The sequence below is a fragment of the Crotalus tigris genome, unplaced genomic scaffold, assembly GCF_016545835.1.
Source record: "Crotalus tigris isolate CLP2741 ecotype Arizona unplaced genomic scaffold, ASM1654583v1 scf7180000017666.27876245, whole genome shotgun sequence".
Lineage (NCBI taxonomy): Eukaryota > Metazoa > Chordata > Lepidosauria > Squamata > Viperidae > Crotalus > Crotalus tigris.
Window position 1 is genome coordinate 2,776,235 of NW_024096551.1, and position 27,059 is coordinate 2,803,293.

At 41.2% G+C, this 27,059-nt stretch overlaps 1 protein-coding gene across 5 annotated transcripts in view; it reads right to left on the bottom strand.

Moving 5' to 3' along the window:
• Positions 1-27,059, bottom strand: part of LOC120304986 (prostatic acid phosphatase-like) — a 117,481-nt gene that overhangs the window by 52,095 nt on the left and 38,327 nt on the right. Inside the window, exon 1 of one of the 5 annotated variants that reach the window (XM_039336204.1) lies at positions 1,302-1,423. The exons of the other annotated variants lie outside the window; for them this stretch is intronic. The gene's annotated coding sequence lies outside the window, so the exon portion shown is untranslated. Of the gene's footprint in view, positions 1-1,301; positions 1,424-27,059 lie in introns of those variants that run through there. 5 annotated transcript variants of the gene reach the window in all.

Consider the following 27,059-nt stretch of genomic DNA (forward strand, 5'->3'; position numbering starts at 1 on the left):
GGACTTGCCCAGGCAGTCATTAGGAGTCAACCTTCTGATTTGTAGGCACAAAAAAATAAAAAAACAAAGAAAAACAAAAGAAAAACAAAAGTAACTTATGTAAAGAAAAAAAGAGAAAGAGTCAGATTCCCTTATGGCTATAATGGTCTGTAGAAAATACTTGGCCCTGATTTTCTTCTCATGTAGTTTCATAGTTCTCACATTAATGGAGACCCCTTATTGATAGGGATGACATATAAATTTAATACATAAAATACTAAATGGTGGCAGTATGGCAATTTTTTACACCTTACCTACATTACATGTATAAGAGCTCATGTTTAAAGTGTTTATATTAAATGAATAAGACATTAATAATACCAATAGGATATTCCTTTCTGCTGTAAAAAGATATTGCAAATGCAATGTAATAATCATTTAGACATTTTATATTATTGAAAGAAAAATTTTCATCAAGGTCCAGTCCAAGCTGGGAATAAACAAAATGGAGACTGCTTTAGAAAGAATGTTGCAGTTTATTGAAGAGCAGAGCTAGACAGAAGCGTGGCTCTGGGAAAGCTGACTACATATAGTAGGGAGTGGTGGATTTTTATACCTTCTTGAGCTTTTGTTTGGAGTTGTTCCTGTGGCATGAACTTTGTCTGAGTGTGCCTTTCTGGTATTCTGATGGTGGTGGGTTAACCCTATTATGTCCCAAAGGTCATATCCTGCTTCCCTGGGGCTGTGGCTGATGACTGTTGGATTTTTTGGTGTGAGGGATTGTTGATTCTAGGGATCTTTGTCTTTCTAATCCAAGCTTCTTGGCTCCAATCTTTCTGACAAGATTATCACATCTGCATTTCTGCAGACCTGGTTTCTGTTTGGGGCAGAGAGACTTGGGGGCGGAGGTTGGTTTCTGCCTTTAAAATCCTTTGGGGAAATATATTCTGCCTTTTTAATATTTCCCAAAATATTTCTTTCTCTGGATTCTTCCAACAATATGTTTATTGTGTAGGCATGTAACCTCTCCTGAAGTAATGTTGATATTATTGTTTCATTAAAATCTTGTTATATCATGGACTGCCAAGAATAGTAATATATGAATGCAATATATGAATCTTGGAGTTAATAAAAAATTATCTCAAACATACAATGCCCCTCTCTATTATAATTCGTCTCACTGGGATAAAAAATTGTTCAAGGATTACATAACAATTACAACTTAATTTTGTATGGAGAAATAAAATCTTATTTATTATTAATTTTAATTGTATTACCATGGAAGGATTTCCTTCTTTTTGTTTCTTTGTGTTATACACTACCTTTTCTTAGCTTAGTGTTTCCTGTTACATGGGCATATGGCTTCCATCATCTGTAGTTCATCTGACCAAAGAACTTCAACATATAACTCCTTTTTTATGAACTTGTAATCCCTTAATTCTGGGTTGAGTTGGGGTGGTGAGATAGAGCTGAGCGTTTGCTGGCCAGATGCCCTTCCTGATGCCACATAGAATTCACAGCAGATAATTTTGCTACTATTTAGGAATGAACTCTCAACCTTCCAAGTGGCTGGCAAGCATCTTCAATATATCTGGAAGGTAAAAGTTAAACAAGATTGTGTTGTAGAATTTTTGCCAAAGAAAGGAGCACAGCGTGGAGGAGAAATGGCAAATTTTATTCAGTGATCAATGCGTGCCTGCTTTACAAGAAAAATGGACCCTGAACAACGGAAAGACAAAGAACACCATAGATTTTGGGGTTAAGAGATAGGAAATATGAACAAGTTGATTGGTGGATACATTTTGAACAAATAAGATAGGTGTTTAAACAAAGGAAAATATATTTGTTGACCAAAGTTGCTAAAAGGATGGAATGTTGAGACAATCAAGCATGCACACTTGATTAGGATGGGATATTTGTGGTTTCTCATCTGCTGTTCCTTGGATGATTTTTTTAGGTGTGGGGTTTTCATTATTTCCTTTGTGATAGGATTAAAAGGCTGTTTTGGAAGTGGAAACATAGCCATGTTTGAATTATACATTAGCTTGGGCCTGTCTAGTTTACATACACAAGTGTGTATAGGGTGAGCTAGGACAAGAAAGCGGGGGGGGGGTGGGCAGAAAAGAGGGGAATGGGAGTTTGGAGAAGACTTTGCATTCGTATTTTATTATTCTTCCACCACAGTTGGTATGTATGAGATATGATTCATTCTTCAAATATTAGTCTTCAAGTACTCAAAACAGCAGCATAGAGAGATCAACAGGCTCAGGATACACCAAGATTGAAGAAGTATGACTATAAAAAAAATTAAAGAAACTAAAGTAATGTGGGTATAATAGAGGAAGAAGAGGTTGAGGAAGAAGGAGGAGGGGGAGGGGAGGAGAAGGAGGAGGAGGAGGAGGAGGAGGAGGAGGAGGAGGAGGAGGAGGAGAAAGAGGTGGTAAATAAAGAATAAATGTTTTTTCAGTAGCATAACATGCTCATTTAATACTGAAGAAAAAATCGAGAGCCTTCAATATTGAAGAAAACATTGAGAGCTTTGGTGAAAGGGTAAACAGAATGGATGGTTTTCCATTCTTTTTTATTGATGGGGTCATTTATGATTCCTCTGGTCCACTTGAGTTTGTGTTATATTCAGAATATGTTTGGAGATTTAAAAAATAATAATTCCAGAATTGTGGGTTTTACAACTTTTACATCGTTATGCTGATCGGCTTAAAAGGCTTTAGAATGTTATCTTTTCTCTAATGTTGTGTCCTTTTTCCATTTGGATAATAAAACACAATTTTGCAGTAGTGGCTTGGCACAACATCCTGACTGGAATGTTCATGGCAATGTTTGAGCTAAAATTCTCTTTGATCTCAAAAGTAATCAGTAACAGGCATACAATGCATATTAACTAGTTTACCTTCAAAATGAAAACCTACCTACCTACCTTCCTTCCTTCCTTCCTTCCTCCCTCCCTCCCTCCCTCCTTCCTTCCCTCCTTTGAGCTTTATCAGAATAAATTACTAATTTTACGCCATCATTGTGGTTAAAAAGAGGGTCTAATGCCACAAAAAAGTGGTAGGAAACTGCACACCCACCCATATCATAATATTTATAAGCTATTAAGAGGCACCAATGTTTTTCCTCAAACTGTGATGTTTTTTCCCTAAAGAACCTACAGTGGTACATCAAAGTATTGAAAAGAGCTGTTTTCTTCCACTCTTTGAGCTACTTTTTCCTCTTCTAACATGTATTGCTCTGTCCCAGCAAAGCATGAGCAAGAAGAGCAAGAACCAGAAGTTTGTATTTTCCTCTACATCAGAAGTGATAAAAGAGGAAGTAAAGAAGAAGAATATAAGAATACCAAAGAATACAACATAATACAAGACAGAAAAAAAGAATATTGAAGAATACAGTAAGGCAAAGAAAGAAAGACCTTTCATCCCTTGTGCCAGTCAAGGAACTCCAAAGAGATGATGATGGATGGTGTTGTGTCCTGAGCCTGTGAAGGCAGGCTCGGGACGTTGCAATGGTCCCGGGCAGTTGCAAGCTGCCCGGGACCAGACTGGCTGTTGCCAGCACTCGCGCACATGCGCGAAGTGCAAGCGTGCCAAATGTTGCCATTTGGCCCGGGGATCGCCTTTAAAAGGAGCAGAGGAACTTGGGCGTTGTCGGCGTTGTAACCAGCATGCTGTATATCAATAAAGAGGCTCCTGAGAACTACCAACTGCTTCATGAATTATTTTCCATTTGCTGAGGACTTAATACTGGCGACGAGGGTGGGATGCCTTACAACGATTGCAGACAAGTTGTAAGCTTACCCTGGAGTCCTGAGCAGCAGGAAACGGCGTTAAACTCAGCAGCTGCCTGCCAATTCAGCAAGTGTTGGGGGTAAGCTGGCTGATAGGCCCTTCCTGTACTACTGAAAGATGGAAAAATAGGTAGAATTTCCGAATTCGATGTCACACATCCGGAAAGATGGGAATCTTATGAGGCCAGAGTAGAAAACTATCTTAAGGTCAATCAAGTGAGAGAAGATGGCTTAAAAGCCACCACCCTGCTGTGCGTTTGCAGTCAAGATGCATTTGAGATTGCTGAAAACCTAGCAGCACCTGCACCTCTAGAATCTGTTACCTACACAGACTTGAAGAAATTGCTAAAGGAACACTTCCAGCCCAAGTTGTCTGTCATCGCTTGGTGCCACACTTTTGAACAGAGGGACCAACGGCCCGGCGAATCAGCTAAAGAGTACATTGCTGCATTGAGAAAAGCCGCTAAAACCTGTGAGTTTAAAGATTTAGAAGAAAGGCTGAGAGACAGATTTGTATGTGGACTGAGACATAGAGAATTGCAGCAGAGACTTTTCGCTAAAGAAGACTTATCATTCCAAGATGCCTTGAGAGAGGTTACTGCAGAAGAGGCAGCAGGTGGCGCAATCAAGAACATGAGGCCGATCAAAAGTACTCCAGAAGCTGTGTCCGTGCACCAGGAAGGAGTCCAAGGGAGCTCAGAAGAGGATCCTGATGAAGAAGTAGACCGTCTCTACCCAACAAAAGAAGGGAAGCAGAAGGAAGGCAAGGGAAGTTCTTCAGCTATCCCCAAGAGCTTCGGATGTGGAGGTCGTCACAAGAGGACCGACTGCAGATTTCGCTCTGCTATCTGTAGAGCATGCGGAAAGCAAGGCCACATTGCAGCTGTGTGTCTGGGCCGTCAGAAGGTACAACCCCAAGAAGAATTGCACCTGAAAGGTACCAGGGTCCCCAGCCAAAACAGGGTGGGTTTCTGTGCTTCACGAAGAAGCATCTATAGGACAGGCACACACAAGCCCATTAAGAAAAAGCTGTCACTTAAGGTGAAGTTACAAGGGGTTCCATTGGTCATGGAACTGGACACTGGGTCTGCACTTTCAATCATTTCCATACATACATTCAGAAAGATTTGTTCTGGCAGTGGATTTCAGGCCAAGCTTAGGCCTTCTGACATTGTGTTAACAGACTTTCAAAACTCCAGAGTGTGTGTTAAGGGGGAGGCCACCCTTAACGTACAGTATAAGGATTTTGTATTGGTAGTAGGGGGTGAGCGAACGAGTCTCATAGGACTCGATTGGTTTGAGGCCTTGGGAATACATGTCACAGGGCTCAATAGCTTGCAAACAGTAGACCTACAGGAAGTCTGCAAAGAATTTGCAGATGTCTTCAGCCCACAGCTGGGCACATACAAAGGACCCCCTGTGTCTTTAAAACTAGACCCCACTGTCACTCCTATTAGAATAAAAGCAAGAAGGGTCCCTTTTGCTCTAAAAGGGAAAATTGACACTGAATTGGACAAATTGATTCAGCAAGGAGTCTTAGAACCTGTTGACTCCAGTCCTTGGGAGACCCCCATTGTCACGCCTCTTAAGGCTAATGGGGACATTCGCATCTGTGCAGATTACAAATGCACTCTGAATAAGGCATTGCAGCAACATGCCTATCCTGTACCTGTGGTCAGTTATATTCTGGCCTCCCTCAAGGGGGGGCGTGTTTTTGCAAAGCTTGACTTAGCTCAGGTGTATCAACAGTTGCCTGTTGACGATGCTGCTGCTGTAGCTCAAACCATTGTAACCCACAGGGGGGCATTCAAGGTAAAGAGGCTACAATTTGGAGTAAATGTGGCTCCTGGAATTTTCCAAAGCATAATGGAAAACACACTACGGGGTATACCAGGGGTTTGCCCCTATTTTGATGATGTCTTAATTGCTGGAGACTCTACACACAACTTAGCTGAGAGATTAAGGGCTGTTCTGCTGAGGTTCCGGAAAACGGGCCTCAAACTCAAGAAGGACAAATGTAAAATTGGAGTGCCTTCTACAGATTTTCTGGGATTCAAAATCGATGCTACTGGGATTCACCCTGCTGAGTCCAAATTAAAAGCTATAGTGCATGCTCCTAGGCCAAAGTCCAAGGCCGAACTAAAGGCCTTTCTGGGCCTTTTGAACTTCTACAACTCCTTCCTTCCAAACAAGGCTAATGTAGCCTAACCACTTCATGGGCTCCTGGACAAATAGGCAGTCACAAAAACATGAAGCAAGTTTCAAAGAGGTTAAGGCCTTACTCACTTCTAACAGTGTGCTTGCACATTTCAATGAGTCCCTTCCTGTGTGCATTGCTTGTGATGCTTCTCCTTATGGGGTGGGAGCAGTACTAAGCCACCTCATACCGGATGGAACTCAGGTTCCTGTTGCATATTACTCCAGAACCTTGTCTTCTGCAGAGCGAAATTATGCTCAAATAGACAGGGAGGCTTTAGCTGTTGTTGCTGGAATCAAAAAGTTCCATGTTTTCTTGTATGGCAGACATTTCACGGTCTTCACTGACCATAAGCCTTTGTTGGGGCTGTTTACCACACATAAACTAACCCCCCAAATCATCTCCCCCAGAATGCTGAGATGGTCAATCTTTCTGTCAGCCTATGATTTTTCTTTAATTCACAAACCTGGGAAAGAAATGGGCCACGCTGATGGCTTCAGTAGATTACCCCTGCCAGTAGTAGAGGCTGATCCTGCACCAACAATCGACATCCTTTCAATTCAGGCCTTGCCTGAGTCTCCTTTAGATGCCAGGGATGTGGCTGCTGAATCAGCCACAGATCTCACACTCTCTCGTGTCCTGTCTTGGGTTTTATCTGGGTGGCCAGAGAGCTGTCCAGGTGCTGAGTTTCAGAGTTTCTGGCTTAAAAGGAACGAGTTATCCACTTTCCAGGGTTGTCTGCTGTGGGGCAGCAGAGTTGTCATTCCTGCCTCAATGAGGACTAGGGTCTTAGGTTCCCTCCACGAGGGTCATCCTGGCATTGTACGTATGAAGGTGCTTGCGCGCAGCCATTTGTGGTGGCTAGGGTTAGACAAGGACATTGAAGCTAAGGTGCATGCATGCCACCTTTGTCAATGCTCACGCCCAGAAATGCCCCAGGCTCTTGTGCATAGATGGGAGGAAACACAGTCTCCATGGTCTAGGGTGCACATTGATTACGCTGGGCCCTTTCAGGGTCAATTCTTCTTGGTCCTGGTTGATAACCATTCGAAATGGCTTGAGGTTGTACCTGTCTCTTCCACCACCACTGCAAAGACTATTCAAGTACCGAGGGGGATTTTTGCTGCACATGGGCTTCCTGATGTTTTAGTGTCTGACAATGGCCCTCAATTCACTTCCTCCAAATTCCAAGCTTTCTTACAGGCCAACATGATTCGTCATGCCACCTCTGCACCCTTCCACCCTTCCACCAACGGTATGGCTGAACTCATGGTACGCATCACCAAGGATGCTTTAAAGAGACTGACATATGGAGACTGGCATCATAGGTTGGCTGACTTCTTCCTTTCCTACCGCACTACACCTTCCACTTCTACTGGGAGGAGCCCAGCTGAACTTCGTTGGGGGCACAAACTGACTACTAAGCTTGACCGGTTGCACCCGGACAGACTGCCTTCTAAATTCACACAACCCAGGGCACCTAGGCAATTGCTAGTGGGTGCCCCAGTTTGGACCCGTAATTACGGGCCTGGTCACTTGTGGGTCCCTGCCAGAGTATCCAAGGTCACAGGTCCTTTGTCCTATGAGGTTTCCCTGGATGACGGTCGTGTCCTGTGATGACACATCGACCAGCTACGCACAAGATGGGACTCTCCTACTGAGACTCCTGGATCTTTTCCAGGGGGGAGGGGACCTCTATGGGCAAGGGGAAGGGTGTGGGCTGCAGCCTGTAACCAACGGGGAAGTCACAGATGGCCCATCCCAAGATTCCATGAGTGCTCCAAACAGGAATTTGTGGGGACTAACTAGAACACAGGCACCAGTGCCTACTCCAGCCAGGGAGTTACCCCGGGGGCATAATCACTACACGCCAGCACCATTCAGTACTCCAGTCAGGGAGAATAACCGGGAGCATCCAAACGACTCACACCCTACAAGAGAGCTGGCACACATTCCGTCTAGTTCAGTGGTTCTCAACCTATGGGTCGGGACCCAATTTGAGGTCGAATGACCATTTCACGGGGGTTGCCAAACAAGGTTGTCCGCCATTTTTTCCCCCTTTTCTTTGGCCATGCCCCTGACACCTGGTGATGTATAAGTGGTTGGGGGTCACCACAACATGGGGAACTGTATTATGGGGTCGCGGCATTAAAAAGGTTGAGAACCACTGGTCTAGTTGGCCCAATGCTGCCACTGTTCCTAGAAAGGGGCAAGCACATAGGGAGGTGGTCGAGGAACCGAATCCTGATTACAACACCTCTGGGATCACTCAGGGGGCAACTGAGTTTTGGGGCAGCACCGAGAACCCAGAGAGCCCAACTATGGAACTGGAACGTGGGGGAAGATAGCCTCATGATAGGTCTAGGGCAGACTGGGAGGCTCTACAGAGTTGCCCAACAGTGGCAGCTCTTTAGAAGGGCCAGAGAGCCTGCAACTAGGCAGGACAACCAGGTTAAGTAGAGAACAAAGTCCTGGCCTGACGAGCCCGGTGGGCAAGCAAGCAGGCCAGGCATTGGAGCACAGTCCATGGGGACCATCAGGGTCAAACAAAGGGGACAAACATATAGCACCCCCCGGGCAAGGGTACTTGGAGGGTACCAGGAAATTCGGAGGTCACAGAGAGCTAGAAGATCTCCTAAATATCTAGAAGATTTTGTAACTCTGCTAGCAAAGCAGAATTAATAAGAGGGTATTCCTGTACAAGTTGGGAATAATGAACACCGGGGGATGGAAGCCAAAATTGATAACTTGGTACATGGAGCTAGTGAGGCTCCCACGCTCGTGTTGAGGTCGCGTGTCACTATTTATGTGGTTGTAGTTTTAGCCGGGGGGGAAGGGGTGTTGTGTCCTGAGCCTGTGAAGGCAGGCTTGGGACATTGCAATGGTCCCGGGCAGTTGCAAGCTGCCCGGGACCAGACTGGCTGTTGCCAGCACTCGTGCACATGCGCGAAGTGCAAGCGCGCCAAATGTTGCCATTTGGCCCGGGGATTGCCTTTAAAAGGAGCAGAGGAACTTGGGCGTTGTCGGCGTTGTAACCAGCATGCTGTATACCAATAAAGAGAACTCCTGAGAACTACCAACTGCTTCATGCGTTATTTGCCATTTGCTGAGGACTTAACAGATGGACCCTTTCAAAGCTAGCAAATATGCAGTAACCTTCCCCCCCCATTAAGGTCTGCATCAAAGTTCCATTCTATGGAGGTTTCTGACTAGCTTATATAGGCTTCAACCCCTATTTTAAAATCTGCTTTCCAAAGGACTCCTTTCACTGGGTTTTACTAAGGACAAGGATTGTTAATCATATTTTATATGGAAAGATTTGCTTTCCTGCCAGGAATGAAACTATGAAAGTTCAAGGTTGAGAAGACCTGTCAAGAATAAATCCTACAAGGTTTGTACCAGGTGGCAATGATACTGCCTCAGAGTTAAAGAGAATATGTTTTTCAAGGTTAATTGGACTGATTATGAGAAAGATAATATTATTCTACACAGGTGTTTTACCAAGGACAAGCCAGAACAAAGTATAACCCAACTTTGACCCTTCAGTGTCTAAAATAAATGCTTAATTCTGCTCTAGAATATTGAACCAATAAATGAAAAAAATGAAACAATATAGATATTAAGTACCACGTACCTGAGGGAAAGAGGTTTACACTACTATTCCATTTTTCTTGACAATCTTCCTGTGGAATAAGTATAACTACAGATCTTTCTGGAAAAAGCTTATTCACATAGTCATTAAAAGTCAACATTGAGTTTATGGCATACATTAATCGGTATCTTTTGTGGGTGTTTTATAATACTTTTCAGGAGGTATTTCTTATCTCTGGTTAAAAGGAGAATTTAATTATAGCTGTATAAGTGTTTATGCATCCAGCTGTTTTAAAACATTCTGTGAATAAATTAATGTTGTTAACAAGGCAAGAGTAGAAAAATGATTTGCTTTGGAAATGGATATAGTCAATGTTTACTGATCTGAAAGTTTCACTTTAGTTATGGCAACAGCTGTCAGTGAATTTTAAAATCATGACAGTTAAAGCAGAAATTGCTGGTATATGTAAAAGCTAAACATGTGGTAAGACAAATATTTTAAAGATATTTTTCAGAGTGTAGTGATGACTCCCTCATGGTCCTAAAACAAAACATCCTTGGAAGGAAAGATCTATGGCAAAGCTTAGAAAAATGTCTTTAGCCACATGCAGCTGATATGGAAAGCTATAGTCTTAAAGTGAAAGTGGATCTTTTTTTTTTAATATGGGGACTTCCACTGTGATGAGCTGTACCCATCCCATTCTGAATAGTTTAAAATTGAATTCAACCAATTAAAGATGATTGATTTTACATGATTATACTGCTCATGAATTTAATATTTAGCCCTTTCTATCATCCAAAGTCACCATTTGGCAGCAGTAGCTGATGGCTATCTGGAAAAAGTTGAAGTGGGTTGCATGTGGTCTGGAGGCTTCAGGTGACGCAACATTGTTATTGGGTTACAGGTGATCTGGTGAATTTCACAATCACCCTAAAGTGATCAATTCAGGTGAGCTGCAGATTGGGAAGGAAGAGAAGGTAAGGGAGAATGACACAGAAAATGAGCAGGAGAGTAAATAACAAAAAAAAAATGTTCTGTCCCTCTTGCAAGAACACATTCATTCTGAAAAAAACCTCTAGGCTATGTGGCAGTCCAAATGCAGATCTAGTTGTAAGTGAGAGAGCTCAAACAAGAGCCCTTGCTCTCTCTGTTATTTCAAGACACAACACTCAGTAGCTGTGATGTTAAATGATAACCTGCTTAGGCTTTTGATTGCAGGGAAACGAGAGAGGGGGCTGCTTATTTGCCAGGATCAACTCTTTGGATTCAGAGATCTGGCATAAGTTAGCTATCCACTAATAAGAAGCCATTTTTATCTGTTTTATCTGCCACCTTGGGCAAGAGGATGAACAGAGATGAGGGAAGGCTCTGATCCATGCTATCTGATACCTGGTGGGTAAAGGCCTGCTTATCCTACCACTCCTCCATCTCCGTGTGACAGCCTCTCAGGGAAACATGGGTGGTGCAAAAGTGGCAGCCAGGCTTAAAAACTGCGGCAAGGGATAGCACCTCACCTCATATCCTTCCAACACTTGTCACCTATTTGGTTTAGCACTCTTCTGAAAAAGCACCATATCCTTATCCAGGCTACTTTTAAATAGTGCTAAATCAGAGAATAAGAGTATAGTTTGACAGCAGCAGGAGGCTTGCCTGCTGCAGTAAAGGAGTTCCTTCATCTCAGAACCGCCACCACCTCACTACACATGTATGAGAGATACAAGCAGAACTGAGAGGAGTGATAGGAGAACTGGAAGAAGCTACTCCTTGCCCACCAATCCTCTGTCTGTGAGATTGAAGGTTTGACAGACAAACAGAAGTTTTCCTGCCACCTTTTCCTGTTTTACTAAGCAGCTTCCCCCATCTCTTGGGTCGGCTATAATCCCAGTTTCTGATCTACAGAGTGGGAAAGGGCTGTCCAGGAAGAAGGAGAATTTCTACTGCTGATTTCATCCACCCCAAGGATCATCTATGATGGCACCAGGTTTCAACAGATGATTAATCATTTTTAAAGTCATCTCCTCTCAGGCTCATCCTCATGCCATGTTAGGTTTAACAATAGATAATAGCTTGTCATATTGGTGGGTGATGTTTCAGGCTAGAAGAAATGGTGCCAAAGCAATTTCCCATTCTCCATAACTTGCCCCACTAAAAACTGTGACAGTGCTGCTCACCCACCTCATTACGGAGACATCATGGAGCTCATCAGTTGTCACAAAATTTTATGCCCATATCTTTTGTCTCACCTCTCACACTGGTGGGCTGCCCTTTAATCTGACCATTTGGCTGTGACCCGACATTAACATTAGCCTAAGAATTATTTCCTAGTATTGCAAATAGGAAAGAAAGGGTGAGTTAGGTAGTGGGGACATGGATTTTTCTTTTTGGGGTGCAATAGATGTGCATATATAAGTATGTGAAAGTGGGATAGGATGCATGTTTGAATGAATTTAGAATACAAGTCTGTGAATGGAGAGTATTTGTGTATATGTAAAATAGCCAGTTATATATGAAAATAAAGTAGGTGGGTGACTCCAGGCAACATATAGGAGCTGGATGCTCACAACGATCTGGTTCATTTTCATTCATTTTCAATGTTGCTAGCATTAAACTATAGTAATACCTCTGGAAATAATGCGGCCTTCTCCCTTCCAGAATAATCTGCTGCCATCACAGATGCAGTACAAAAGCATTGCAGCATTAATTATAACAGTATCCTTTCCCGGCTTCAGGCATGGCCTTGCAAGACAAGTATAGGGGTTTAACTAAGATCAAGACATCCTGACTTCTCCACTGCTCTGTTTACAAGCCATGGTTCATTATATTCCAAATCAGCTGGTTTAGCACCTGACATTGAAAATCCCAGAAGCAACTCTTTTCATACCCAAAAAGGAGAAAGAAGTTCAGTCATATTAATCATTCTTGGCCTCTCTCTCTCTCTCTCTCTCCCTCCCTCCCTCCCTCCCTAATAGGGTGAACCCATGGGAGGTGGTATGTGCTTTTATATTTCTATCTGATCATCCCTTTTCAAGCCATAAATATTTATCTTAAATTCTGAATTATTCATGTATAGATAAAACAGCACATCTAAATAAGAAGTGATGCTTCAGCTTCAAACTCATTGCTAATAAAGATGATGCAATATGTTAAATAAGCCAAGGAAACATTTCCTGTTCTTTCTGTGCGTTGGTAAGGCATTGAGATGAGGCAGGTGTAACAACAGTTATTACTTTATTTAAGCTTCAATAGAACCAACACAAAAAGGCACAGATCACTTTTATACCTTTTGCAGGGAACAGTGTCAGCCAATAAATGTAATGCATGTTCCCGCCTTGCGTGTGCGCAATAGGCTGGAGACAGCCTGTCTGGCCAGGCAGCCACATGGTCTGCCCGGATCTCTCTGCAGCTTCCTGCACCTGCTCTGTCAATCACAGGCTCAGGACATAACACCCCTCCCCTTTTAGTTCAAAAAAACATACACTACTATTTTTTTAACTACTCCAAAGTTACCCTTTTAAGCGTGTTCTTATTTCTAGAGAAATACTAGGCCTGCCCACTTACAGACAGAAATCTTACATAATCTTGTAAGAACTTTGGACGGCCTCTGGCCCGCTCCGACCATCTTGGAACTGCTGCAAGTGCCCGGTCTGCAAGCTCGCTTGCCAGGCTCGGCAGACCGGGACTTTGAGGCCCAATTGATACAGGTGAACCCGCATCTTGCTGACTGGCCTGGTCTGGTAAGCCCAACCCTTTGTCCATTTGACTTCGGCTGGCTCTTTCCAGTAAGCCCAGACTAGAGTTCCTTGGCCATCTTGACAGCACCCAGTTCAAAACGGGTGTTAGCGTGTGATCAGTGGCTGTTTGTGCAGCCACATCCCCTGCATTGAGGGAAGACTCAGGCAAATCCTGGATAGCCAGGATTAGCTGGAGCAGGATCTGATTCTACAAGCTATATAGGCAACCTACTAAGGCCATCAGCATGGCCCAATTCTTTGCCTGGTTTGTGAACCAGGGAGTAGTCATACGCAGAAAGGAAAATTGACCACCTCAACATTCTAGGAGAAATTATGTGTGGGGTTTGCTTGTTCGTTGTGAACAACCCCAGCAGTGGCTTATGGTCTGTAAAGACCGTGAAGTGGCAACCATACAAAAAATCATGGAACTTTTTTATGCCAGCCACTTTGGCCAAGGCTTCTCTGTCTATCTATGCATAATTACGCTCAGCAGAAGACAGAGTCCTTGAATAGTAGGCTACAGGAACTTGTGTCCCATCAGCCTTGAGACTATATACACCAGCAGCTACTCACTGAAATGAGCGAGAACAGCATTTGAAGACAACAATGCCTTGACCTCAGCAAAACTTCTTTCATAGACTTGTGTCCACTTCCATGGAGCTTGTTTGTCCAAGAGCTGGTGTAATGGCTCTGCCACTGCAGCCTTGTGAGGAAGGAAGGAATGGTAAAAATTTAGAAGTCCAAGGAAGGCTTGAAGCTCGCTCTTCGACTTGGGACTTGGGGCCTGCTGAATTGCTTTGAGCTTAGATTCAACAGGATGGATGCCTTCGGCATCTATGTGAAACCCCAGGAATTCAGTGGAAGTTACTCCAATTTTGCATTTTTCCTGCTTAAGCTTTAGCCCCGCCTCACGGAAATGCAGCAAAATGGACCGAAGCCTTTCAGCCAGGTTTTCAAGTGATTCCACTGTGAATGTTACAGAGCATTCGCTCCATCATGCTTTGGAAACTGCTAGGGGCTACATTAACCCCGAACTGCAGTCTTCTGACTTTGAAAGCTCCCCGGTATGTTATGATCATCTGGGCCTCTGCCGTTGCATTATCAACTGGTAGCTGTTGATAGGCCTGAGCTAAATCGAGTTTGGCGAAAACTCAGCTCCCTTTAAGTGAGGCCAAAATGTGGCTCACCACAGGCACTGGATAAGAGTGCTGCTGTAACACTTTGTTTAGCATGCATTTATAGTCAGCACAAATGCAGACTTCCCCATTGGCCTTGAGTGCTGTGACTATGGGTGTTTCCCATGGACTGCTATCCACAGGTTCCAAAATACCTTGCTCTAGCAGTTTATCCAGTTCGGCATTAATCTTTTGCTTAAGCGCAAAAGGCACTCAATGAGGTTTAATCCTAATCAGTGCAATGGAGGGATCTACCTGTAAAGCAATTGGAGGCCTCTTGTACAACCCCTAACAGCTCCTCCCGCTGCTTCTTTGGCCGTGATCTCCCTTAGCACATCCTGGAAGGAAACGTCTTCCCTTGCAAAGATCTTTGCTGCAGCTCTCAGCTCCTCAAGCCACAAACTAGCTGATCACTCAGCCGTTTTTCTAAGTCTTTGAACTCACAAGGCCTCGCAGCTTGCTGCAGAGTGGCAATAAAGTTCACAGCAGACTCTCCTGGACGTTGGTCCCACTGCTCAAATGCATGACGCCATGCAATCACCGATAGCTTCGGTTCAAAATGTTCCTTTAACATTTTCTTCGGCTCTGTATAAGGGATGGATTCCAAAGGTGCTGGGGCAACCAGATTTTCAGCAATATTGAATGTCTCTTGCCCACAGACACAAAGTAACATTGCGGCTTTGAGTCCGTCCTCCTGAACTTGGTTTACCCGAAAGTAGTTTTCTACTCTGGCAATGTATGAACTCCAATGTTCGGGGTGCATTGTATCGAATTCGGACAAACGTCCTATCTTAGCCATTGTTCCTCCTTGGCGGCCTCGTCAACGCTTTGTGCTGTTCAGGCTTGCGAAGGAGTTCCAGGGCGAATCTTGCCAAGCTCTCCTCCAGCATTTTTGTACTGGCAGGCAGAGTTGCACAAGTCGGAACGCCGAACTTCCAAGCACTTTGGCCTCCTGGGGTGAGTCAGCCTAGTATTTTTTTTTGTTGTTATTTCCTTGCAGCACAATCCCACCTTCGTTGCCAATGTTCTGTTCTGTGCATTGGTAAGGCATTGAGATGAGGCAGGTGTAACAACAGTTACTACTTTATTTAAGCTTCAACAGAACCAACACAAAAAGGCGCGGATCCCTTTTATACCTTTTGCAGGGGACAGTGTCAGCCAATAAATGCAATGTATTTTCCCACCTTGTGCATGCGCAATAGGCTGGAGACAGCCTGTCTGGCCCAGGTAGCCACGTGGTCTGCCTGTGTCTCTCTGCAGCTTCCTGCATCTGCTCTGTCAATCACAGGCCCAGGACATAACATTTCCCATTACTTCTTTTGAAGCTATTCTTTTTATTTTGTCCTGAAGTCAAGGGACGAACTTTTGTTTTACTATTCTCGACAATCAATTATAATAATAATAATAATAATAGTAAAGTTGGAAGGGACCTTGGAGGTCATCCAGTCCAACCCCCTGCTCGGGCAGGAAACCCTACACCATTTTGGACAAATGGCTGTCCAGTCTCTTCTTAAAAACTTCCAGTGTTGGAGCATTTACTGCTTCTGGAGACAAGCTGTTCTACTGATTAATTGTTCTAACTGTCAGGAAGTTTCTCCTTAGTTCTAGGTTGCTTCTCTCCTTGATTAGTTTCCACCCGTTGCTTCTTGTCCTGCCTTCAGGTGCTTTGGAAAATAGCTTAATTCCCTCTTCTTTATGGCAGCCCCTGAGATATTGGAATACTGCTATCATGTCCCCCCTTGTCCTTCTCTTCGTTAAACTAGACATACCCAATTCTAGCAACCGTTCCTTATATGTTTTAGCCTCCAGTCCCCTAATCATCTTTGTTGCTCTTCTCTGTACTCTTTCTAGAGTCTCAACATCTTTTTTACATCGTGGTGACCAAAACTGGATGCAGTATTCCAAGTGTGGCCTTACCAAGGCATTGAAGAGTGGTATTAATACTTCACGTGATCTTGATTCTATCCCTCTGTTAATGCAGCCTAGCACTGTGTTGGCCTTTTTGGCAGCTGCAGCACACTGCTGGCTCATATTTAAGTGATTGTCTACTAGGACTCCGAGGTCCCTCTCACAGTTACTACTATTGAGCATGGTGCCACCTATGCTGTACTTGTGCATTTGGTTTTTCTTGCCTAAATGTAGAACCTTGCTTTTTTCACCATTGAATTTCATTTTGTTAGTTAGTGCCCAGTGTTCAAGTCTGTCCAGATCCTTCTGTATCTGAAGCCTGTCTTCTGGAGTGTTGGCTATTCCTGCCAGCTTGGTGTCGTCTGCAAATTTGATGAGTTCCCCATCTATCCCTTCATCCAAGTCATTGATGAAGATGTTGAAGAGTACTGGGCCCAGAACAGAGCCCTGGGGCACCCCACTACACACTTCCCTCCATATAGATGCAGTTCCATTGAGGACCACTCGCTGAGTACGGCCGGTCAGCCAGCTACGGATCCATCTGGTGGTGGTTCTGTCTACCCCACATTTTTCTATCTTGTCAAGTAGTAGGTTGTGATCTACTTTATCAAATGCCTTACTGAAGTCCAAGTAAATTATGTCCACAGCATTCCTCTGATCCACTAATTTTGTCACTTGGTCAAAGAATGCAATAAGATTTGTCTGGCATGATCTATTTTTGACAAACCCATGTTGGCTTTTAGTAATGACTTTGTTTGCCTCTAGGTGTTCGTTGATTCGTTGTTTGATTATCTTTTCCAGGATCTTCCCAGGTATTGAGGTCAGGCTGATAGGTCTGTAATTTCCTGGATCCATTTTTTTTCCTTTTTTGAGGATGGGAACTACATCAGCTCTTTTCCAGTCCTCTGGTAGTTCCCCTGTGTTCCAGGATCTTTGAAAAATATAGTTCAGTGGCTCCGATATCACATCTGCCAGTTCCTTGAGAACTCTGGGGTGTAATCCATCTGGTCCTGGCGATTTGAACTCATCTAGGCTGGACAGGTGCTCCCTAACCATTTTCTTGCCTATCTTAACTTGTGTTTCTGTTTTGTTTTTTATGGCACTATTTTTGATAGGTTGGTCTGTTTTTTCCCTTTGTGTAAAGACAGATGCAAAAACGAGTTAAATAGTTCTGCTTTCTCCCTGTTGCTTGTCACCTTCTTGCCACTTCACCCACTAATGGACCAATCATTTCCTTCACTTTTTTCTTGTTTTTTACATGTTGAAAGAAGCTTTTTTTGTTATTTTTGACTTTGGTCGCAAGCCTTAGTTCATTTTGAGCCTTGGCTTTCTTCACTTCATCTTTGCAGGCTCGGGCTATTTGCTGATATTCTGACTTAGTTATGTTCCCCTCTTTCCACTTTCTATACTTGTCCTTTTTATCTTTCAATTTGTCAGAGAGTTCTTTATGCAGCCATGCTGGTTTCTTTTGAGAGCTGTTATTTTTCCTCTTTGTTGGTATTGTGCTAGACTGTGCTTTTATTATCTCATTTTTCAAAATTTCCCAAGCTTCTTGAGTTGTTTTCCCCTTGAGGATTCTCATCCATGGAATCCTTCCCAAGCCCTCTCTAAGTTTATTGAAATTAGCTCTCTTGAAGTCCAAGACTCTAGTTTGACTGTGTTCTATTGGTTGTGCTTCTATAATGTTGAATTCTAATATTGCATGATCACTTCCTCCCAGGGTTCCTATGGCTTCAACACCGTCTATCATTTCATCTCTGTTAGTGAGAATTAGATCCAAGATGGCTAATCCCCTAGTTCCCTTCTCTACTTTTTGGGAGACAAAGTTGTCTGCTAGGTTTGCCAGGAACCTGTTTGATCTTCCACTTGGTGCAGAGTTTGTCTCCCAGTTGATGTCAGAGTAGTTAAAGTCCCCCATTACTATTGTCATGTGCTTCCTACATACCTTAGTTAGCTGACTGGCAAAAAGTTCATCTATTTCCTCTGTTTGGTTGGGTGGTCTGTAGTATACACCTATGGCAATGTCATTTTCCCCCCCTTTTATATTGACCCAAATGCATTCAAGACAGTTTTTATCATTGTTGTACTCTATTTCTGTGGAGATGTAGTTATTTCTTATATAGAGAGCAACTCCACCTCCTCTTTTATTTGGTCTGTTTCTTTTAAATAATTTAAATCCCTCTAGCTGTGTGTTCCATGTGTGAGTTTCATCCCACCATGTTTCCGTAATGGCAACAATATCGTATCTGCCCTCATTAACCTGAATTTCTAGTTCACCCTGTTTGCTGTTCATACTCTGTGCATTGGTGTATAAACATTTGAGTCCTTTGTGGGTGGCCCTGTGTTTCCTTTCTACATAACCTGTGTGGTGCCTGAGTTCCCCTATTGTCTTACCACCTATTTGGTTAGTGCACTTTATGTGGCACTCGCTATTAGAGGCTTCATTTTGATTGATAGCAAGGTTGGTATTCTTGTCCACACACACATCTAGGCTACATGCACTGATAGCCCTATAGTTTTTAAATTGCTGGGGACAGGGTTGTTCCGTATCAATTAACTCCCTGTCCCCGCTGTTTAGTTTAAATTTCCCTCCAGAAAATCTGTGAATTTATAGCCGAGTAACTCAGTCCCTTTTTTTGATGGATGCAAACCATCTCTTTTGTACATCTTTTGATTGGACCAGCTACTGACATCGTGACTAATATATCCAAAGCCTTCCCCTTTACACCACTCCTTTAGCCACATATTGAATTGTGCTATGCGCTGGCCTTTTCCGTTTTGCTCCTTATACACTGGTAAAACCTCTGAGAAAGTAAGCCTACAGCTTATTCTGCTAAGTTCCTTCCCCAAGCTCTGGAAATCATTCTGCACAGAGAGTACATCTTTTTGGGACAGATCATTAGTGCCAAGATGTACAATAGCCTCCACATCACAGTCCTTGCTGCCATTCTTGATTATTTTAGAAATACGCTTCTTGTCCCTACTGGCAGTAGCACCTGGAAGACACCTGACCTCTTTCAAAGCCTCTGTGTCCTTTCCTAAATTTACATCCCTTATAATTGAATCACCTACCAGAAGGTAGCTTCTCTTTTTGGGAGCCTTTCTATTCTTGCATGACTGATGTGCAATACCTGATTCATATTTCTCCCTGTCAAAATCTAGTTTTTCATCTCGGACCACAATCCCCTGTTTATTTGAGTTATCTTCACAAATACCTTTACCAGTCTCCTTAATGTCCCTATTAAGGTCAGCAAGGGCACTGTAGCTGTTGTGCAGGGACACAGAGAAAGCTTTGTGTTTATGGTTCACAGCTCTCACCCTGCCAGATCCCACGGTTGTCCACACTGCCCTTTTCCTGCAGGATCTTTGTGGTAAAGGGGGCTGATAGCAGGGAGGCTTACTAGAGTAGAGGGGCTGAGCTGGACACTTAATTTCTGCCCGAAGAGCACGGATTACAGACCCTAGGTAAATGATCTGTCCTTGTAAGCTAGTGATTTGTTTACAGATAGGACAGTTTCCAAGTTTGAAAAGGGTACTGCGAAAGACTGTTGCAAAGCAGGTGTTGCACTGAACTAAGCCGGACATCTTAGATACAGGGGATGTTAGACACACTTGCCCTGAATGTACTGCTACTGTTTGTGATTTTTAGTTATATAGTTATATAATTCGCGCGCCCTTAGGCGCGCGGGCCGCTACTTTCCTGGTGGATTCTCCCAAAACTTACAGTTTAAGCAGCAGCTGGTGTAATGTAGCACGTTCCAGCAACCCGATCAGAGTTGGAATGGGGTTTAAATAGAGTATAATACCCTATAAATATAATGGAGATCCAATCAGGGCCTCGCTACTTTCCTGGTGGATTCTCCCAAAACTTACAGTTTAAGCAGCAGCTGGTGTAATGTTGCACGTTCCAGCAACCCGATCAGAGTTGGAATGGGGTTTAAATAGAGTATAATACCCTATAAATATAATGGAGATCCAATCAGGGCCTCACTACTTTCCTGGTGGATTCTCCCAAAACTTACAGTTTAAGCAGCAGCTGGTGTAATGTAGCACGTTCCCGATCAGAGTTGGAATGGGGTTTAAATAGAGTATAATACCCTATAAATATAATGGAGATCCAATCAGGGCCTCGCTACTTTCCTGGTGGATTCTCCCAAAACTTACAGTTTAAGCAGCAGCTGGTGGAATGTAGCACGTTCCAGCAACCCGATCAGAGTTGGAAATTATGCTTGCAGCAGCCTCAAAACTGTTGAATGAAATCCTGTAACATTTATTGCTATACAAAACACACAAAACCCATTTGTAAGGCAAGTGTAATAGCACATAAAAGGGCAACTTATCCAAATATTCAAGTTTGTAGAAGTCACACACTCTGCTACAGAGAGGTTCCCTGAGGATAGGCTCAGAAGAATAAACCTCTGGTCCTGGTGACTGACCCAGATTGGATCCTGCAACATTATCCAGGGAACTGTATACAGTATTTGCCTTCATCTCAATGCCTTTATCTGCTGTCATGTTTTACCGTTGTGATCTCAGACTTTGAATACCATGTTCCCTTACTGATTAATGGTTTATCCTTGGTTTGAAAATAAATAAACACAAAAAAGACAGTAAGAATGATGTGCAATAGCCTGATAAACAAGCAGCTTGCTGACAAGTAGTACATTCCTGAGAAAGTTACCAAGGTGAGCAGAAAACAGGCTACGCAAGCGCATGTAATGTTCTGGAAAATGCAGGGAGGGGAGACTTTCTCTTATAACCAGGCACATGGAAAATTTAATTCAGATGGAGCACAAATCCAGAGGAACAAAAGTCAAGACATTTGTCAGCTAACTGGAATTGCAAGGACACAAGAACACACATCCAAGGCCGAATAAATGTTCCCTCACCACCACTACCAAATCAGCTTCTGCTAGCTGATATTAAGTAGCCTAGATGCCAAGTATGGTTCAGCTACAAGAGTTGCACTTTTGCTTGTCAAGAGCTGAGTAGATCAAATTTGGTTGGCTCTCTGAAGCTGTTGGTGCCTCCCAGAACTGGCTACAATGCCCCATATCACTTGAGTCTTCCTGATGATTTTTTTTAATTGATTCAGCCTCAAGTATTTGCTTTCTCCTAAGGCTCATAGTCTGATGGATCAGGCCTCTCACCTCCTTAAAGCCATCATAGCTCAAACCAGCAGAGTCCTTATAATTGGCTTAAGAAAAATAATTCTAGAGTCTCTGGAAATGCATCAGTTTATACATTCTCACAATTAATAAGCAGGTTTTGTATACATTCACCTGACCTCTTTACATACATCTTGTCCACGACACAGTACTCCTTTATTCCAGGAAACATTTTGTGGGATGCATCATGATTTCCTAGGAGTCTTCTGAATGGAAGAAATGAGGGTAACTCTTGTGACCTGTCTGTAATCCTATAGTTTAGGGTAACTCATTTCTGAGTTTCAGTTGTCATCATGCTTGGACAATATGGCTTGTAAGATCTATATTACAAAATAGATGGGAAAAAAGATGTTGATTATCCTGCTATACAACTTAATTGGCAACACTATCTGATATGGCTCCAGATCTGCTCACACAGCATACAGCTTAAGACTCGTGTTGATCAGTTGACTATGTTGCTTGGGAATTCCTACTAGCATGAAAGCTTGCCATTGCATCACAAAGAAGCCAGAAGTGATATCCCATAATATGTCTCTGCTCATAAGGGACTCCATTTTTTTTCTAAGTGAATATGAAGCAACTTGAAGCAACATCTGGAATTGTCCTGAGACTACTGATTATTGTGGGATTTCTTTTAATGAAAAATTGGCTAAAATGGAATATTAATTAATATTGAATTGAATCCAGTGAGACTTGCTTGAATAAGTATTAGATTTTGAAATGAAAAGCAAAAGAAGGTGGTTTGTATCTATTGCATTTTTTTTAACTGTCATAGTCTAGCAAAGCCTTTTCTATTACTTGCTTCCTGAGCATTTTCATTTGAAGAGAGAAGTATTTGAACCTATGATTTTCTATGCAAACCAATATGATCTCTTGAACTGCATATTTTGGCATAATATTTTTACTTTCACATTCCTGTAGCATTTTTGAGTTTGGGGTGAGCTGTGTCCATATATGTGTCAAAGAGATTTTCATTTTATAACAATTACTTTCAGTTAAATTGACATGGTAATAGTAGATGTGGAGAATGGAGTGAGTGCAGCTAATCTTATCCAATGAACAATACATTGAACAAATGTACAATCACAAATAGAATTGTACATTAATCTTAATCTCCATATTGCTGCCTCATATTACTTTCTCCTGTTCATTTTGTGAGAGTATTTTAGAAACCGTGAAAGAAGAGAAATTATATAACTTAATTATTTCAATATTGGTGTAACTCTTCTTCTTTTGATGATTTAGCTAGTAAAAATACTTTTGTACTTATAGCTCTTAATTGACTATTCTTATGCAATAGCCATAGCAGCTGAATAAACTGCCAAGTCAGTAGAGGATGTAAGTGCTATGAATGAAGTCAGCAAATTGTTAGGTATTGTATCAGCACAAATAAGAGCAGAGTAAAATGCTGCCATTGCTTTCTTCTGTTATTTATACTGCTGAAAAGCTGCTGATATATATGTATATGATACACAATATGTTGGACATATTTTGATATTAATACTGGGGATTATGAGAACTATGCAAGCATTTCAGTTTGTGTAAATCCACATATTTTTTTCAAACAGCAGTCTTTGACCGTCTGTAATTATACTGTATATAAGGCAAGTGGCATATAATTCAAGCCACAAATGGCAGTAGCTTTTCACTATCTGTTCAGTTTAGAAAGCTATTGAGAGATGTGCACTCTTTTTCAAGTAACACAGAACAAAACAATTTAAATGAAGGAATTTGAGTTATTATTATGTCTGAGTAATCTACAGTTGGTGGAAACTTAATAATTCCATTCAAGTCCTTATCAACCTAAACCTTTAATCATCCATCAAACAAAATCATCTGCATATCCCAGATCCTTGGAAAAGTAGATAAAATTGTCAAATCAGGTCTAAACATTTAGCTGAGTGTCCAAGCAATCATAATAATAATACTTAGTAGTAGCAGTATTATACCCCTCCAAAATAATGTTATTGTCCATGCCATGGCAATGAGCAATCGGCATGCTAATTTGATACATTTCTGAAGAATAATGATGAATGTATTTGTGGGAATATGGGTGGAGAACAATAATATAAAAATGGCGGGTATGATTAAGCAGAAGATGTTCAGTTCTCCTACACATCTATACACTCATTCACAAATATACAAACACACTTTTCAGATGCACTGTTATTTGAGAAACGACAATACTTTAATCTCCTTATTTCTGCACAATTAATATTGTTATTTTTTCTTTTTCTTTATTTTTTTCCTTTTACATTAAGTAGTAAATGTACTGACTATAAGATTTCAAAAACCATTTAAAAATTAAATTAGATTAACTGGCTTTCAAAGAAATTTTCACATTGTCAATCACAGTCACTTACAACAGACTTCATGTCTTCTAATGAGTAAAACATATTGATTCTTCTGCGTTCAACAAATATTGTTTGGGATGTCCAATCATTAAAGATTCCCATATTTTAATTTGGAAGGAATGCATTTTAAATGATGCAAATATTTAAAGGAATCCTAGAAAGCTAATATCAAAACCAGTTTGGTCTAATGGTTAAAGCACCAGGTTAGAAACCAGAATCATGAGTTCCAGTCCTGCTTTAGACATGAAAATCAGCTAGGTAGGTTTGGGCTAGTCCTCTCTCAAAGCAACCTACTTCAGAAGGTTGTTGTGGCAAAAATAGGAGAGAAAGGAGTATTAGGTATATCTGCTGCCTTCAGTTATTTATAAAAATAAAAAGGTGGAATATAAATAAATACATCATGCTAACATCAAACTTGTAGTGCTTTTCAATGACATATATATTTGCATGAAATATTGTACATAGTCTTACTATAACATTTATAAATTTAAATTATTATTTAAATATAATTAAAATTATATTTTATGTTGCATGTTAAGAAGACTTTTCAATATTGGAGTCTTCTGCAGCTATCATGTTACTTTCCATAAAAAATGGATAAAAATAATTATGTATGTTTTTCTTTTGGTCTTTTGTACTTTTCCTCCAGTCATCTTCTGACAGTGGTCTATGAAATTTACCAAGTTTAGTATTTTTTAAAAGTAGGCATTACATGCCTCTCTCTTGAATAATAGTTTTCAGACTGGTTTTGTATAATGCTCCTTCCAAATAATGCATTGACTACAAGAGTTTCAGACCTTTTCTCTTTCTTATTACTTGAAGAAGAAAATAGCATCTGTCACAGATAATCACACTGAAATTTTAATTTCCTGTGAGCAGTATTTTATGATGTACTTGCAGACACAGCTTTACCTTATCTTTCTCTGAACTTTTATGATGTAAAGCAAAAAGCAGTGTTCTAACTTTGCCATTGAAATAATGTGTATATTGCAAGCCTGACACTTGTAAACTGGATGGGTTCAGAGATATAGTAGAATTATCAAAAGGTGAAAAAAAGTAAAGCATTGTATGAATATAGTATCCTAGTTATGTAAAACAGCAAAATGGATGCCAAACTAGCTGATGCATTATAAAGATCATTTCAAAGACTTTTAAACACAATGTGCTATAATAGACAAATGTTAAAGTACTTCACTGCTAGCTACCTCTAAAAAGACATATTTAGTATCAATGGCATATGGAAACCAGCAGAGAAATATTTTTCAGTGCTGTGGCTTCTTTGTGTGATAGGAAACAAACCATCAGTTCTATATTTCTAAACAAAGGATGATCAAACCAGCCAATTTATTCAGTTCAATTTTTAAACCATCATAACTCTCTCTCTCTCTCTCTCTTTCTCTCTCTCTCTCTCTCTCACACACACACACATCACACATACACACACACACATAGAGACACAGAGAAACACAAATATACACAGAGGCACAGACACACAATGACATAGACATACACCTAAAAAAATAACAGTCATGAACAGCTCTGCTGGAGCTGAGGAGGGAAGTTCAACTGAAGCAGAATCTATTCAAAGAAAATAGGTTAAACAACTATGTAAAATATGCCCTGAAAATGTAATCAATCAATAAAAACATCTGATTATGATTTATATGGTATTTCTAACTTTCCTCAGATGTGTAGCTACAAATGGCATTGCAACTTTTCTTCCTTTGCAATAGTTTTTTGAAAGACGTTTCTCAAGAATATAAGAAATGCACTGGGACTGAACTATCAAGATGATTATAAAAAATCTACCACATTCCTCTACAGTACTTTAAAGTTAAGAAATTAAGTGTCTCCCCAGGATGTGATAAAACCCTGAAATTCTTCCTTGTCAGTTAAATTCTATTCTGTTGTTTCCAGTGTCTGCATAGAGGGGGTAGAATTCATCTATAGATACCCTGTGATTTTTGTTTTTCATTGTTTATCTCGCTGGAGAATACAGTGATTTACTGTAATAATTTTAAATCTTCAATAAAATGATTGTTGGCTTTATTTGGTGAGACTTTCCACCACACTATTGAGATGGTTTTTGGTTCTCCTCATCTCTTAGGGAGGCTTCATTTCATGTAGTTAGATTATCTATCTTCCTTCTCATTCTCTGCTGTAGTTATACTTCCTTACAAAATTAACTTGAATGCCGTGTAATTATTTTTAACATCCTTGATTATTATGGGCTAATAAAAAAGTGAACTCCATTTTCCTCACCTCTACAAATGTGATTGCTCATTCATGTCAACGCTTAACCCTGTAAAGTAAACTGTTGTGAGGTACAACAGAATATAACTTCCCATAGTTCATCTCTTATAAGAAAAACATAGTCCCTAATACTCAATCAATCTTTGCCAAAGATTTAACTATCTTCTACTTTTAATTCTGATAAAACAAGCCAATCTTATAAACCTTCCCTATTTTTAAAAAAACATGTTCTTTACCTCCTTCAAAAAAAGTCCCAGAGGTAATTTGCTGCTCATTTGTGTTTCAAAGCAAACATTTTTCAGAACGTTAACATACGTGTGTTGTATCCATAAGCAAACTTTATCCTTTTGCTTGTCACCTCTAAAAATGTCCTTCCAAATTTTAGCAGAGCTCTTTAATGCATTTGAGCCTCTTCTAGAGTTGCAGCCAAATTTTCATATTTATGAAACAAAAGGCTAGATTTTTCTCTCTCTTTTAATCCAATTTAAGCAATGAGAGTAGCACTACCATTATTATCTCCCTGGTTTTCAACCATTGAAAACATAATTTCATTGTGGAATTAGGTTATAATTTGTTTTCTTTTTATGAACCTGTAATCCCTTGATTTGTGGTGGGGTTGGAGTTGAGCATTTACTGGCTGGATGCCCTTCCTGACATTTATAAGGAGGTCACAGCAGATATTTTCTCTTTGCGCCCTGAGAGAGAAACATCTGCCATTATCTAGGATCAAACTCTCAACCTTTCAAGTGGGAAGCCAGCGACTTCACCACTAGGCCATCTTGCCATTCTGAATTATAAATATATATTTCCCTTATTTTCCATTGGCCTATTATTGAGATATTTGTATATTTTATAGTATTTATTTCTTAATGTAGATTTTAAAAATATTTTTATATCTCTTGT